The sequence below is a fragment of the Hoplias malabaricus genome, chromosome X2 (genome assembly GCF_029633855.1).
Source record: "Hoplias malabaricus isolate fHopMal1 chromosome X2, fHopMal1.hap1, whole genome shotgun sequence".
NCBI lineage: Eukaryota > Metazoa > Chordata > Actinopteri > Characiformes > Erythrinidae > Hoplias > Hoplias malabaricus.
The window spans coordinates 45,340,966-45,357,191 of NC_089819.1; the positions used below are offsets into that span (position 1 = coordinate 45,340,966).

A 16,226-nucleotide genomic window follows, 5' to 3' on the forward strand; every position below is an offset into this window, starting at 1 on the left:
TACGATGAGGTGAGAAAGGCTATAAGCTTCACATCAATCTGTTGAACTTGTGGCCTGTCTGGGTCTAGTGGTTTTAGATTTCTAATCTGTGAAGTGCACTGTGTAGGGAGAATGTACACGACAACAACTTACTTGATCACTGCTTGCACTTCTTGTATTAACACCATCAGATACAGACACATGTACTTCACCCTATACATATTGTAGCTATAGCTGCTCCCACAACAGCAACAAATTACCGACTCCACCTCTCATGTATTCCATCAGACATGTGTATGCAGGTTTATGTCAGTTCACGTGAACGTACAGCCAAATGAATGCTGCCCAAACTTTTACACATCCTCAAACCTGTGTGTTGGCTTCATGCTTCTTGTTTCACCTTGTCTCCACTCTTTCATGAAACAGCCTGAACATGAGCAGAGACAAATTGCGGCAGGCTTGAGTTGTGTGCAGGTGCTGAAGCCTTCTAAACGCCACTGCTCCAGGGTGAACAGCAGGGACGCTGGAGGGGTGGGATCTGAGACCAGATTAAGCCAGGAATTAGCCAGCACAGGTGGGCCTGCCTGACTGCCCTACAACACCTTTCCCTGCAGGCCTGAGAGGAAAGGAGGGGCTGGAATGGAGAGTCTAAAGGGTCAAGACCAAAGAGACACTAACATATGGAGACAGGCAGAGATAGCTTAGAAGAAGTAGGAAAAGTAATCAAGAACTCAGATAACAGCACAAAATAGTTAGTATTTTTATTCCACTTGTTTATATTGATATTTACTTAAGAGAATTCTGGAATATATATATATATATATATATATATATATATATATTAAAAGAACGAGCTTTCTTTTAATTTATGTAGCCATTGGACAGTGTTTCTGTTGGCTGAGCTCATGCACTGGGTAAAATTCTTAGCTCTTATTGAAGGCAAAAGAACAACCAATTAAAAAAAAAAAAAAAAAATGATGCATATAGCAGCATAAATTGAGCCAATCAGCATCCTTGATTTGGACCGCTCATGGGCACATCATCTATTGCCTCTCTGTGTTGAAATCCCATTGAAATCCCAAGTTTTTAAATATTCCCCATAAATTGGAGAAAGAGAGTTTTGTCCTGACAGCAACAACGTGTATTTCATGGGGTGAGAAAGGAGGGGCAGGTTTTAGCAAGACTCTATTTCAGACTCCCACAAAATGCATCTCTGCGCCAGTTGAAACATTTTAGATTAGAATATGCTTTAGGCTGAAAGACAGCGGTGACGTTTATAGGACAGAAAGAGGCTGAGGCAGTATATCACTGATAATGTCACTCAGAGGTTACATATGACAATATCTTAGAAGAATGAAGGCCTGGGCTACAGAGAGCAAACCCTCTGACACTGATCTACAGTTGTTTTAATCTAGTGTCATGGAGTTGTTTCCCACACTAGCTTCAAACAGGTATAAAAAGTGTCTAGAAGTAGTATAATATTGAGAGGTTTTTAAAACTCAGCTAAAGCTTAAATTCAACCTAAAACAACTTAATTAAATAACATACCATATCATACATAGCATTCCATACCAAACCTTACAGTAAGGAAACACATAACATAACATCAAACCATACAAATACCATACCATACCCAACCATGACATAAATAACATACCATAATATTACATAACGTAATGTCCTGTAATATAATGTAACATGGAATGTATATTACCCTAATAATCTTCCCCCCAGCCCTGCTCAGACTCACCCAGCACAAAGTTTCACTTGAGAAAAAATGACGATACGAAAGTATTTTGATTTCTAATTCATGTTGAACGGTCTAGACTGAAAATATTTTCCAATTTCAAATCACCACTCAAAAGTCAGCTGAGCCCAAAACTAGGAAACCAGCCTTATGTATGATAGGAATGTCTAAGAGTAACCCTGATCTTAACCTTGACCTCTAAGCCTTTGCCTTTAGGTTTTTAAACCATGAAACATTTTGCTTGGCACCACCACTTCACCATTTCAATTAGCACTTTGATTTCCTACGTAGACGGGGTCCTGCTGAAAATATATGAAAACGAGTCTTCACACCAATACACCCACATCCCTCAAGAACTGAAACACACACACACACTCAAACATACACAGGCACGGCTGTAAAAGGCCGGGTGGTATGCAGTGTGCCTTGGTTTATTTTCAATAGCAGTTTACAATTTTTCACGGTCGTGTCACTCCCCTTTTTTTCCAGACTAATCTGCTGGCGGCTCGTGAGCCTGGCCTCCTTTCATTTGGGGGTTTGTTTTTGAAAAGCTTGCTATTATGGCCAAATGGCTTGTGTGTGCTTCTCCAAACACGGTAGGCATTAGACTCAGCTCTGGTTACAGCGCTGCCTTTTAATGAGAGACCGAATCAAAGAAAAGGAAAAATGAAGATCACTCTGTGCCTGCATGAAACGCAACGTGTGGTTTAGCTCTTTTGAACATTCTCTCTCTCTCTCTCTCTCTCTCTCTCTCTCTCTCTCTCTCTCTCTCTCTCTCTCTCGCTCTCGCTCTCTCTCCCTTTCCCCCCCATTCTCTCAGAGTTGTGTTTAATCTGTAGTGAAGGCTGGGTTGTAATGGAGGTGTATTAAAGTATAATATTCACATCGTAAAAACCACTCTGTTGACTTTGTATTGTGTTTAGCTCCGTTTCCATATTCCACAGTTTGAAATAGTTTGCATTAAATCCAGCTTCGCAATCACAGTCTTATGGCCCTCGAATTTGCTCTCGGACTGGACAAACCTTCTACTGTTTCCTTTTCTCCGTACAATGGGACACTCAGTAGCAGACGCACGAGTCTGCAGTCCCCCATGCCCAGTGCCAAGTGTGGCTAGAGGGGTATAAAGCCCAAAAGCATTTGGCTGTGGAGCAGGGGAACTGTGTTCTCTGAAGTGACAGAGCTCCATCTGATACCTTTTTTATTGAGTTTAGCTATGGTTCCCTGTGCCACAGTTTGAAATGTTTCATAATTAATCCAGCTTCACAATCACAGTCATATGTCCCTAATTTCTCATGTAATGGACCTGCAATTTCTTTATCATATTGTCCAACATTCCAAACTTCTAAAATAATCAGTCTCACTTTCACATTCTAGAACTTAAGAACACTAAAGAAGCACTAATGTCTGTAAATCTAGCTGCACCTTTGGTAGCTGTTGTTGTTTTTCATTACTGACGTTATGCTCTGTGTCATTGATTCATCATAGTGTTTTCTCAGACTGCATTCATACATATCATCACTCTCTAAAGAAAGAAATGCATTTCAGTCTCTGTCCACTTTTAGTTTACTGATCATTTGAACATTGTGTGAAAGTTTCATGACGAATGGACCAATAGAAATGCTCCAAAATGACTTTACTCTGACCTCCATTGAAAGTTACAAAGGTTTTTTTTTTTCCCCCCTGTAAAGTTATTATTTTGTAGATACATGTTTTTCTTTGGGGCGGCACGGTGGTGCAGCAGGTAGTGTCGCAATCACACAGCTCCAGGGGCCTGGAGGTTGTGGGTTCGATTCCTGCTCCGGGTGACTGTCTGTGAGGAGTTGGTGTGTTCTCCCCATGTCCGCGTGGGTATCCTCCGGGTGCTCTGGTTTCCTCCCACGGTCCAAAAACACATGTTGGTAGGTGGATTGGTGACTCAAAAGTGTCCGTAGGTGTGAGGGTGTGAGTGAATGTGTGTGTGTCTGTGTTGCCCTGTGAAGGACTGGCGCCCCCTCCAGGGTGTATTCCCGCCTTGCGCCCAATGATTCCAGGTAGGCTCTGGACCCACCGCAACCCTGAACTGGATAAGCGCTTACAGATAATGAATGAATGAATGAATGTTTTTCTTTGGACAGTTTAGATATGTATGTGACTAGAAGACCATTCCCAGGGTTCGTACAATGGGTACAAAATATAGTTTGCCATTTGTTATTGTAAATGTTTATTTCAGACACCTACAAAGTGTGAAAAATCAGTTTTAACCCTGGTCCTAACCCTACATTGTCAGGAAAAAAAAACTAACTAACTAACTAAAAAACACTATTATGCACTAAAGTTACAAACAGTGTAAATGTGCCGTTAAAGGTACAATAGTGTTTTTTGAATCCAGTTGTGTTCCCTACTACACTCTGCAGACGGAGTGGTAAATATTTGTAAGTTTCATTATAGGACTGTGTAAAATATATGAAAAGTATATACGTCCTGGAGATGAAACCAATGTAACTTCTTATGTAAAATCTTCTCAGTGCAAACTCTATAATTAATATAGAATATGGTACAGTTATGTTCCCTAAATATGTACCCTTCAGAATACCACCAGAGTGAGAGCACATCTTACCTCCACAGTGAATGTTTTTCTGAGTGTTTAACCATGACACTAAGCCTAACACTTACTGTAACCCTAACCCTAACCCAAGACCCATAAGGCTGTTAGCAGCAGGATTTTCTTTTGCCATTTTCCCAGAGCAGTTTGTGTGGATTTAATAAAGCACTGAGTCCTGGAACTCGCTTAGTGAACATAAAGTAAGTACAGATCATAACATATCAACGTTGAAGTGTTACGAATGTTAATAATATCGAGGGTGCAGAGTTGTGTTCTTAATGGGGACAATGGCATATCCCGAGAGCTTTTTCCATCTCAAATTAATCATATTTGACCAACACTTGATCCAAGTCGGCATCTTCTGAAGGCCACATCATACATTGGATTATGCCAAAAAATTAATCATATTTACAGTAGCTCAGTTCGTACCTAAGATTAAACAGTCATTTTTCTTTGTATACTGATGTAGACAGATCTCTGGCATACCATGAAATGTGAACGGGAAGTTACTAGTATTGTTTACCCAGTCTGTGATAGGCTTCAGTTTATCACACGATGAAGAATGGACTGTCTGACACTGTGAAGTGTTATTCAGTTGTGGGAAAATCACAGGTGTTACATGTTTTGTGGGCAATATGTGCCCGAAAAAAGTGGGCTCAGACTTGAGGATGAGTCTTTTACATCTGTCTATACGGCAAAACGCTCATTTCACCAGAGATCTATCAGTTCGAGTCAATGTGACGCCCACACAAACAATCACAGCATTCATATCTCATGAAGCACACTTCATGGCCCCATTCTGATGAATGCAGGTGTGTCTGTTTTTTTTTATGTATGTGTGTGTGTGTGTGTGTATATGTGTGTGTAATTGGGTCCTGTAGACCCTCCCTCCCATCTCCCTGGTGCTCTTTTCCATTGCTAGCTGAAACACACTCTGCATTTCACTTTCTGTTTATAGTTCGAGGATGAAAAGATGCCAGGTGTGTCTCTCCCCCAAAGTAAGCGATTGTGGAGCGCTTTATATATTCCCTACCTGTCTGTCTGATTATTGGATGTGTTGAATTAGGTTTGAAACGTTCGCCACCACAGGCTTTTTGGAACATGAAAGGCACCCTCCCCCTTCTTTTTTTCTTGTTGCCTGGGCACCACACACACACACACACACACACACACACACACACACACATTCATACTCACACAGACACTATGGAGTTGTCATATACTGTTCATTATCCTCATGTTATTAGATAGTACTTTATTGGCTGCCATAGCTGTCAGAAAAAAAACGGCCTGGAATCTCTGATGAACAGGAACTATCAGTCCTCATTACTGGAGCACACACACACACAACAACAACAAAACACACTCAAACACACACACACACACACACCTGCTGACAGCATGCAAATATAGCATGTGAAAAGGGGCTGACAGGGCTGTATGCAGATGATATGAGGCCACCTTTGAGGCGTCATGTACGCATGCCCACACACACACACACACACACACACACACATAAACACACCACAGACACAATTTAAAAGTTTGGAACCTTTGTTTTCAATCGTTTTCAATAATGCCATCATGTTGCAAATAGATGTATCCCCTACATTCGATATGTTGTCATGATATCGTGTTCTTCATTAGGGGTCTGCTTTATGTGTTGTATATGATAAATGATAAAAATAACATTTCTAAAGTAGTCCTTGAGTGTCCATGAACAGCCAGTTCAAACATGACTTGTTTTATGAAAGGCGTGTCACAGTATTGACATGGGAGAATATAAATTAATTTAATTAAATATGTCATGTGTTATATTTATGCTATGTACATTGTCATGAAGCATCATCACCAACAAGAGGAGTCCACATTAATGCAAATGTGTAATCAAAATATGATATAGGTATAGTGTATATAGTGTATGGTGTCATCCTGTTTCTTTTAAATCCTATTATTTAAGTATTGTTTGTATAACTGTGCTGTTCCTATATGTAATTCATTGCTTATACATGTGTTATAGAGTGCATATGTAGCTGTATTACGTAGAGTGCATCTTAGCTGTATAATTACTTAGTAGTAATAATAATAATGTCAATAATAATAATAATGTCAATAATATTAATAACATATTCCACATTCTAAACAGTGTTAAATATCATCGTTGTCCAATAAAAAACATATATCTCCATTTTGGTGGATGTTTAATTTTCTACATTATTTGAACACAGCAGCTGTCCTCCACACCCTTCGTGATGAATGGACCAATAGAAATGCTCCAAAATGACTTAATAAAATATTTTTACGTTGACTTCCATTAAAAATTAAGATTTTTTTTCTCCTTTTTCTGTAAAGCTGCTATTTTTGGAGATAAGTATTTTTCATTGGACAGCATCTATATATATATATATATATATATATATATATATATATATATATATATAAGCAATATTATTATTATTGTTATAAGAACGTTTTTCTCAAATATACTGACTGCTCTGTGCCATGACCACCAGGTGCCGTTCCTGAGATGGAAAATTCATCTGTAGATACACACACACACACACACACACACACTCACTCACACAGGTGCATGGAGCAGTGCTTTGGGGGACATGTCTGGAGTAGGGTGGAGGTTTAGCAAGCTGCTGAGTTACTGAGTGTGTGTCAGATAGAGATCAGCCCAGCTCTGTTAAAGACGCTAATGAAATATGTTCCCATCCAGCCCTTTTCTGCTCAGCCTGAGGCACACACACACACACACACACACACACACACACACAGGTCTCCGCCCGTTTTTCCAGCATTGCTGGGCTGTTCTGGATGGCGATCGCTTCATCAGCCCTCCAGCCGTGACATGCTAGGGCTCACAAACCTCTATTCATTGTTAATGATGGAGCTGAATGGCGTTTGATGTCGCATGGCGTCTACATTAGTGTGGACTAATTTACTCCTAGGATGCGGTTTCTGGAAAAATCTTCACCAGACTGTTATTAAGAGATGAGATAAAGGAGAGTCTGAGGCAGAGTGAGGAGAGCTGTTAGTTTAACGTCAGGGAGGGCCTCTCTTTCAAACTCTCTCTCTCTCTCTCTCTCTCTCTCTCTCTCTCTCTCTCTCTCTCTCTCTCTCGGTGCGTGTCTCTCTGTCGTCTGTCATTTCTCAGGCAGCAATTTAGCATTAGCCCCTTTTCATTATCGTGTTCTGTGGTTGATATAAAACACGAACCAAAGCGAGTGGTGAGGAGTGAAATTGTGCACCATTCCTTTTTTAAATAAATATCCACATGAGAAAACGTATGCTATTATCCCAGACTACTCTAAGACAGATGTATATTATCTGGCATCCCTTACCAAATGAATTTTCTGAGTTTCTAATGTAGCTCCCACTTTTATGAAAGGTCATGGATAGTAACATTTCAGTTGGTGTTGTTTGGTTTGTGTGTGTGTTTTGTCATTGTCTTGAGTTGGTGGGTAGTGCTATCTCTTGGGTGCAGAACCCACACTGGCTACTAGCAACAGAGTGAGGATTATTTACGTCCCAGCATTCCAAAAGCTCCGCCCACTTCTACTCCTCAGAACATCAGGGAAAAGAGAATATCTGGCAAGTGAAATATCTGGCAATCGAAAGCTATAAATTGGTTAATGTATGCCTTTACCCCCCTAGCTTGCGTTTTATATGCTAATGGGGGGAGGTTTTTGAGGAAGGGAAGAGGCAGTGTTACTCTACTGTTTTGTGCAATATGATTATGGGCTAGATGTGTTCCGGCGTGTTTACACGCTGCTTTTTGATAGGGAACCGGAGCGTGTGGAGCATTAGATTAGAACAATACGGAGCTCAGGGATGGCAGACACTGGAGCTAGTGCTCTCTCTGTGCCTTCGTGGCATTGTTGTGAAGGTTTTTTTTTTTTTTTTTTTTTGAAACCAAAGGAGCTTGCTGGAATGTTTTGTGTTGTGTTTTTATATGCTTGCTAATGAGAAGTAAGCCGGATTAGATGTGGAGGCTGGGCTGAGCTCTACAGGTTGAGCTTTGGTGGTGGTCTTACCTGCTGATGATTATGAGGGAAGTGTGAGTCTGAATGGAGCAGAATGTGAGAAAGAAGCACGTTCCACTGGCTAGCCCTTCTACAGATAAAGCCTTCACGATGGCAGTGAGCGGAAATGATTTGATAGGGCTCTATATGTAATTTTCAGTTATTATTATAACATAAGGTAATATAATATATTAGTAATGACTTGCTATATTCAGCCTGAGGCTTGTTTTTATGTTAACATTAGGCTACATATGGTTGTTGTTTAGTTGTTTATAGTTTTTTTTTCTTTATTGTTGCTTTTTATTTAGTTTAATTTTTATTAATATTGTTTTCAAATTGAATTTTTTATAAAGAAGAGACAGAAAAAAGAGAGGAACTATACAACACATTACACAAAAAAATGAATACATTTAAAATAAATGAATAAAAATAAAATATAATTGTGGCAGTCAAAAAGTAAGCTATACCACAACGCAATATTGTGGAGAAATAAACAGAATTGGAGAATTTGGAATTCCTAGATCACTAGTTTACCTGATTTATCTGTCATTTTTTAGTCCAGATTTTTATTGCATGGATCATATTAGTTAAGTATTTTCCCCTCAATATCCAATCCAGCATGTTTGCAGTGGTATGGACCTGAACCGTTGCTATCAGTGCAGCATTGTGGGTAATACCCCTGCTTTCTTCATAGAACACTGCAGTTCGACTCCTTGTCCATAGGACCCTATACTAACCAGAGTCCTTGAGCAAGACTCCTAACTCTATATTCGCTTAACACTAAAGTGTGATAATAATGCTGAGTAGCCCTGGGTAAGGGCGTCTGCAGAATGGCACTAATATAAAAGTAAATATTTCATATAGTTACGCTAACCTTGGAGAGTGTATTGTGTGTTTGAGTACTTCAGCATTGCAATTCCGTTGATGTTTGATTGGGAGTTAACGGCAGTTGACATTTATGACTCCATGGCAACTTTTCAATAATTGTATCTTTTCAGCGCGTATCGCCGTAAACACTTACTGAACATTCACACACACACACACACACACACACACACACACACACACACACACACACACACACACTCCCACTGCAGGTGATTAATTGTAGCCGGGCCTGATTGTGACATGCTGTGTGCGGCTCCTAATGGCCTGGGATAATTGTAGTGGATTGTGATTGCAGCTTCAGTCTTCAGAAATACACTGTGTCCAACATCAATCTTCATCCTCAAAGGCTGCAATTTAGACTAAAGCTTCATTTACGATGGTGCAGCGGTAATTCTCAGACACTGATTTAGAGAATTAGGTGTGTGGGTGTGTGTGTGTGTGTGTGAGTGTGATGTCAAATATAGACAGGTTAGAGCAGGATCAGAACATTATTACTGCATAGTGCTGCAGGTTATGAAAAATAATTAGAGATGAGCCAGTGTGTGAATGTGCCTATGAGTGTGTGTGCCTATGAGTGTGTTTGTGTGTGTGTGTTTTAGAGAGGGGGAAAAAAAATCTTCAGTGTTTTGAAGTCACATATTACAGTTTTCACAACTTTCATTGCGTGTGCCCCTTGTTTTAATTTCCCTTTAAATGAAGACCATTACTCTCACTGTTGCGTGCCATTATTAAGCAGAAAAAAAGCCTTCTGCTAGTAAGTAGTGCATTAAAAATCTTAAGTAAGAATTAATGAGAAAATAATGCGCACCAAATGATTTTCTGCTTTCATTTTCATGTCATAAAGACCCAGGTATTAGTCTGTTTAAGTGGAAGCAAAAATAAGGTCTGATACACCGCTGTAATAACTGCCTGTTTGATTCCAAAAGCAGGCAGAAGGTAAATGATAAATAGACAGTTTATAGCAGATTTTACTCACTTTTCTCTGGGTGTTTTTTTTTCTTTCCTTTTCTTTTCGTCCCCCATTAAGATCCCAGAGCTTATAAAAGAAAAGCGCAATCAAACACAGCCTCTCTGTAACTGCTTCCAAAGCTTTCCTGGCAGTGTGTTCAAAACCTCTGAAATAAAGACTGTAATTAACCAGAAAGAAAGAAACACGGCAAAGAAAGGAAGACGGAAAGAACTACTAATTAACGTGAAGTACAACTTCTGAATGGTACACAGTTTCTCAAGTGCTTGGGTTCTATCTCACCACTCACAGTATGTGTTGTTGTTGCTGTTTCTGTTGTTGCTGTCTGTTTCTCTCGCTCTCTTTCATCTCCGAAAGGCCTCAACTATCCAACCCAGGCCCAAAGGGACAGACGAAATGTTGTGTTTCAGACTGAATTCTGGTTTTGCACTTGTAATATCACACTTGGGCTGGGCTTGGGTTTGTTTTCTAATGCATGAGCCTTAATGCAGTAGATTTGTGTTTGTTTGAAGGATTATTCTTATGTGAGCGCTCTTTTGGGAAGACTTTGCACTAGATACAAGTGGATCAGACACAGAAGTGCTGCTGGAGTTTTAAACACTGTGTCCACGTACTGTCCACTCTGTTAAACACACCTAACATGTTGGTTCACCTTGTAGATGTAAAATCAGAGACAGTAGATCATTTGTTACTGAACTGTTTGTGTTGGTCGTCCTCTAGTCCTCCAGTGGGCACACAGGATGCTGTTGGATGGGTATTTTTGGTTTAGAATCTATAGCAGCACACTTTGTGTCACTGTAACAGTGACCAACAATCCACCACTGAAATCATACCTGCTCTGGTCCTGTGGGAATCCTGACCATTGAAGAACAGAGTGAAAAGCAAAAAAAAAAAATGCAAAGTGCTAGTTGGACTAGGGTCTTTAATTGTAGAACTACAGATTACTCTTGTATGGTCAGTGGAGCTGAGAGAATGAACAGTAGTTGTAGAAACAAGGAGGTGGTCATAATGCTATGGTTGATCAGTCATTTACCAGTAACAGCTTCTTGACAACTACACTTCCTTTCAGACCATAATTGTTGTATCGGTTCTTTAAAATAATAATGTAACAGGTGCAGTGGGTAAAGACCAGTGTTCAAATCCTGGTTTGGCTAAGTTTAGAAGAGTAAGAAATGATGACATGGGTTTGATTCCCTACTCAGGTACAGCACAGATCAATAAGAACTGATGCTATCAGCTGGTGTGAGATGCAGGGTCTCTATCTGCCCCTCTCACTGTAGCATTTAATGACGTAACAGGTCAGAAACAAGTGATTTCAACAGAAATATTGAAGGGCTTTTTTTTAAAATAATAATCCTAAAATTGCAAATTTTCTTCTTCAATACTAAATAATTATTAATAACACCTAGTAAACTTATATTACATTGTTATTACTGATCTGTAAAGTACTGTGCTACAGTTAATCAGAACCTTACAGAATATAGTTCCATATGGTCTGTGATAAGACTGTGGGACATCTGATATTTTGAAAAGCTGTTTTATTTACTCCAGCATTGGTGTACACACGAGCTTAAACATCAGATCTCTTCATACAGTCCCCCATTTAGGCATAAGAGAAGGGAAGGATGTGAAAAAAAGCCATAAATAAGTAAATAAATAAGTGCAGGAATGTGTATAAGTGCTGGCATCGTGTAAGAGTGGAGGTTCAGGGTGCTGTGTGTGGGGGTATTCGCACGTATGTTTGTATACTTCTCCACTTGAGCTTGAGAGGCTACAGAAGGCAAAAAAAAAAGACCCAGCTTTGGTTGCGCAGCCCCACTGGCAGAACTAAACAAACAGGGGCACGCATTTCAGGAGGGAGCGCATTAACTGTAACGGCTCTTGATGTGCCGGAGCTGAGAGTGCTGTCGGCGTGGCTAATAAACACTTCATTTAGTTTTAATGGTGCCGGCGCCTCTCGGCAGCCTTCAAAAGCCCCTCTTTATTTGGGTCATTTACGTCTTTTCCTTGAGGAGCGCCCTGGGGACGCGGGATTCTGTCCGCACTGAAAAACCGAGGGGGAAATTAATAGGGCTATCTCTGGAAAATAAATAAGTGATGGGCATTACGCCGGCAACAAGCCCTCAGAGCTTATTAAGAGACAGTGACATAGAGAGAGAGAGAGAGAGAGAGAGAGAGAGAGAGAGAGAGAGAGAGAAATATGGAGGGCAAGAGAAGGAGTGGAAAAAAGCCAGATATTAAAATGAATTTTGCACCTTTTAATGGCACAAACATTTATTTCCATGCCTTTCTTCTCTTTTCATTCGTCTGTTCCTCGTCTCTTTTTCCTCAGCCCCTCGCTCGGCTCTGGCGTTTGTGTACACGGAGTGATTGTAAACATGGTAATTATGGATTGTGCGAGAGTTTAATTACTGGGTATGCTTTCAGCCCCGGGGGATATTTGCCGGTGTGTTTTCGCTGATAAAAACGCCAGGCTCATCAGCGAGCCTCCAATGGCGTCCGCACCCCTTCGAGAGTGGACCGGAGGGAGCCAATCCCCGGAGTCCTCGGAGCTCAAGGACCAATTAGTATTAAGCGGAATTAAATCTGAACGGAACGCTGCCGTTGGAAGCAGGTCTTCTCGAGGTGAAGAGGAATTAACTGCCAGATTGGCTGCCTCTTCCAGGGAACTCTTGGTGGTTTGAAGTGGAGATAAACACCCAGCTCGGAAGAGCGAGCGCTTGTAATGTGGGAGATTCAAGCAATCACACATCTACAGACAATAAATAACGCCTGCATTGAATTGTACCAAGTCATTACGTAGGTATCCCTTACAAATCCTGCAGCCACCACAAGGTTGTGCAACCTATCTTCGATTTGACTGTTTTTTGTTATTGTGGTGGTTACAAAATGCAAGTATCCCTTGGCATTGTGGGAACATTTGTGATGAAAGGGCCAATGGACATAGTTTTGAAATGTTTCCTTGTACCAGTATATAAGCCCTCTCCAAAATGATGCTCTTGCAATCTTCCTTTAAGTCCACAAGGCAGTAAGGAAGAAGTCTTGAAACTTGGAACAGTTTCTGGTCCAGGATTATGTAATTGTGATTTTAATATAACATAGAGCTGCTTGTCAATACACCTATAAAGATAAGTTCTACCCCAGGCATCCATTGAAAGATTCTAGGATAACAGAAGATGGCCTTATTTTGTTAACTCAAATAACCATTTTAAAACTGTATTCACCCTGGACTTTAGTCAGCAAAATTTTGTGAGTAACATCTCACACTTAATGATTTCACACCACATACATCCAGGATGAATATGTTCCGCTAGCAAAAATACATTTTGTTTGGTTAACATTAATATGCAAATTTGCACCCGCGACCAATAGCACTCCTGCTTTGGCCATGGTGACCTATAGAGGTGGGGCATTCTACAATATTTTAGATCCAATTTTCATTACAGTGGGTTCACAACATAGGGATGTACTATACACATATGTGAATGTAGCTCACATGTTCTGAGCAATCCTTTTGAGCTTGTGAACAGTGGAAAAAATAACCAATGCTGCTCATGTCATGTTGAACAGCCCCAGAAAACACACAAATGGAGCATGTTCCTATGCTGTGTCCAGCTTCTCTGTGTGATAACACTTTATTTGAGGCTCTGTGCTCTTTCTGTAGCTTCTTTAGCCCAACAAGTAGATGGACTTTATCATATTTTGCACTGATGAACCTACTCTGCTTGGATTTCTGGTTTGTGAACCAGTTTATGTTGGTGGAAACGTGCCAAAAGGATTCAAATTAGGTTTGCGAATGGGAACTGAAATGTTTCCACGTTGGTGGAAAAGGGCTATGATTGTAGCCATTAGTAAACAGTTTTTTTTTTTTTTTTTTTATATAATATGGTCCAAGCCAGTTATAAAATGGTACATATACACTTTATGGCTGGTGAGATAGCCGGGTTGTTAGCTAACAGCACCAAAAAAAGCTGTATTCTAGCCCTGCCTTGGTCTAGGCTAATTTGCAAAATTAATTCAAACTGCAAGCATCTAGTGTGATCATGATTTAAAACATATATTTTGAGGATAGTCCCAAGAATATTGTAAATTACAAGGCTGTTAACAATATTTTAAATCATTAAATGATGCACATCACAGTGTGAGTACCTCTTACAAAGGCCCTTTACCAAGCCTGTGGCAGTAAAAGCAGATTATAGGCTTGGTCTTGTCTCTGATTTGAATGTGCTGTTCACTGTTTATGAAGTACCCTATACGCAGGTGGCTTAGAGCTGTAGATGAATGAGTTCTTCCATCACAGAGAGTTCATTTGTGTGCCTATGCTGTATGGCCCTGCTGTTTTTCCCCTCAGGCTAGGCACTGGGTTAGCACTCCGTCTCCCTCTATTGATTTTGGGGTGAATGGGCCTCCATTAGGGTGCTTTAGGGTGTGCGTGTGTGCCCCCCAGCTGTACTTTACCATCGATTAGCTCTGACTGGGAGAAGGAGTCAGACCGGGGTTAATACAGCCAGGCACCCACGAGCGATTATGCTACATTAGCCTGCTAGCGGTCAAACGAGAGGGTCGTGCTAAGCTAATTAGCACTTGCTTATCATATTGGAGATGACAGGAACTCACCGCTGTTCATTGATCTCTCCTCATTTCTTGCCGCTTCCTTGAGATACACTTGGTGGGTTGCTGTCGCACTTGATGGTCCCTTGATGGTCCACTACCAGGAAAGGATTAGCAATGGATGTGCTCCAGTCCTTTGAGAATGTGCTCAGTATAGGCCTCTGTAGATGTGGAATATTTAAGAAAATGGAGAAAATGAATGTTGTGTTTGGGCATCTCTTCTTTAAAGAGTTCAAATTCATTTGATATTTCATTCTCTTTTTGTGCTACACTGGCTGTTTATGAGCCTATAAGATCCATATATGTAAATGAGCCCTGTTCTGGTTGGCTGGTTGGTTTCTGGGTCTTTGAGACTAATATAATCTGAATGGTCAAAGGTTTGAAGAAACCGCTCATGAAAGATTTCTTGTAAAATCAAGGGAATCAACCAGGAGTCTGCCTTTTGATGCTGGGGTGCTTTATACCCTGACACATGTCATTCTCTGAGCTCATTTGAGGATGCTCTAATGCTCTAGAGCCCTTTTTTCTACTGAGTTGGAAAAGTTAGGAAATCCCTAATAAAGACCAAACAAAAACTAGAACAGACCAAACACTAAAACAGACCAAACACTAGGAAAGATCAACCAAACACTAGAAAAGACTAAGAAACACTAGAAAAGACCAACCAAACACTAGAACTAACCAAACACTACAACAGACCAAACAAATACTAGAACAGATCAAACACTAGAACAGACCAAACACTACAGCAGACCAAATAAACACTAGAACACACCAAACACACACTAGAACAGTAGTTGAAATGTCCACCAAAGACAACACTGAAACAAGGGGCTTGCATAGTCAGAAACATAGACCACAGACAAGGAAGGAAAGGGAAGGAAAACAAGAAGGCAGGGACTGAAGCGGGGCTAGGGGAAGTTGAGACTAGGACAAAACAAAAAGAGAGCCAAGGAAACAAAAACAAAGCAGGAAGACATAAAACAAGGCCCAAAGCATGACATCAATAGAAGTCAAGGTAAAAAGATTTATTCCAAGTCATTTATTCCAAGCATTTCTATTGGTCCATTCATCATGAAAGCTGCTGCGTTCTAATGATGTAACAAATAAATAATATATAAAAGTTGAGTTCGACAGCAACAATGTTCTGTGTCCAAAAACCTGCAGATTTCTTCCACTAAGGGATTTTTAGAAGACTGTTGTCAGGTTCCCCTCAAATTTTTGAAAAAAAAAAAAAAAAAAAAAAAAAAAAAAACAAACAAAAAAAAAACATTGACAGTGACAAGTGAAATGAGTTGTGTCCATCCACTACACTTCTGTGAATAAACTTCAAATGTGCGGATTCATTGAAACAGGGGAGATGGAAAGAGATTTGAGTAGGTATTTGCCTTGATCAGAACGACTTGTGTATCAAAAACACACTTT

The 16,226-nt window shown here is 40.3% G+C and overlaps 1 protein-coding gene across 2 annotated transcripts in view; it reads left to right on the top strand.

The window, feature by feature from the left end:
- LOC136676821 (alpha-ketoglutarate-dependent dioxygenase FTO-like) overlaps positions 1-16,226 on the top strand; it is a 182,556-nt gene that overhangs the window by 109,624 nt on the left and 56,706 nt on the right. The gene's annotated exons all lie outside the window — the stretch shown is intronic.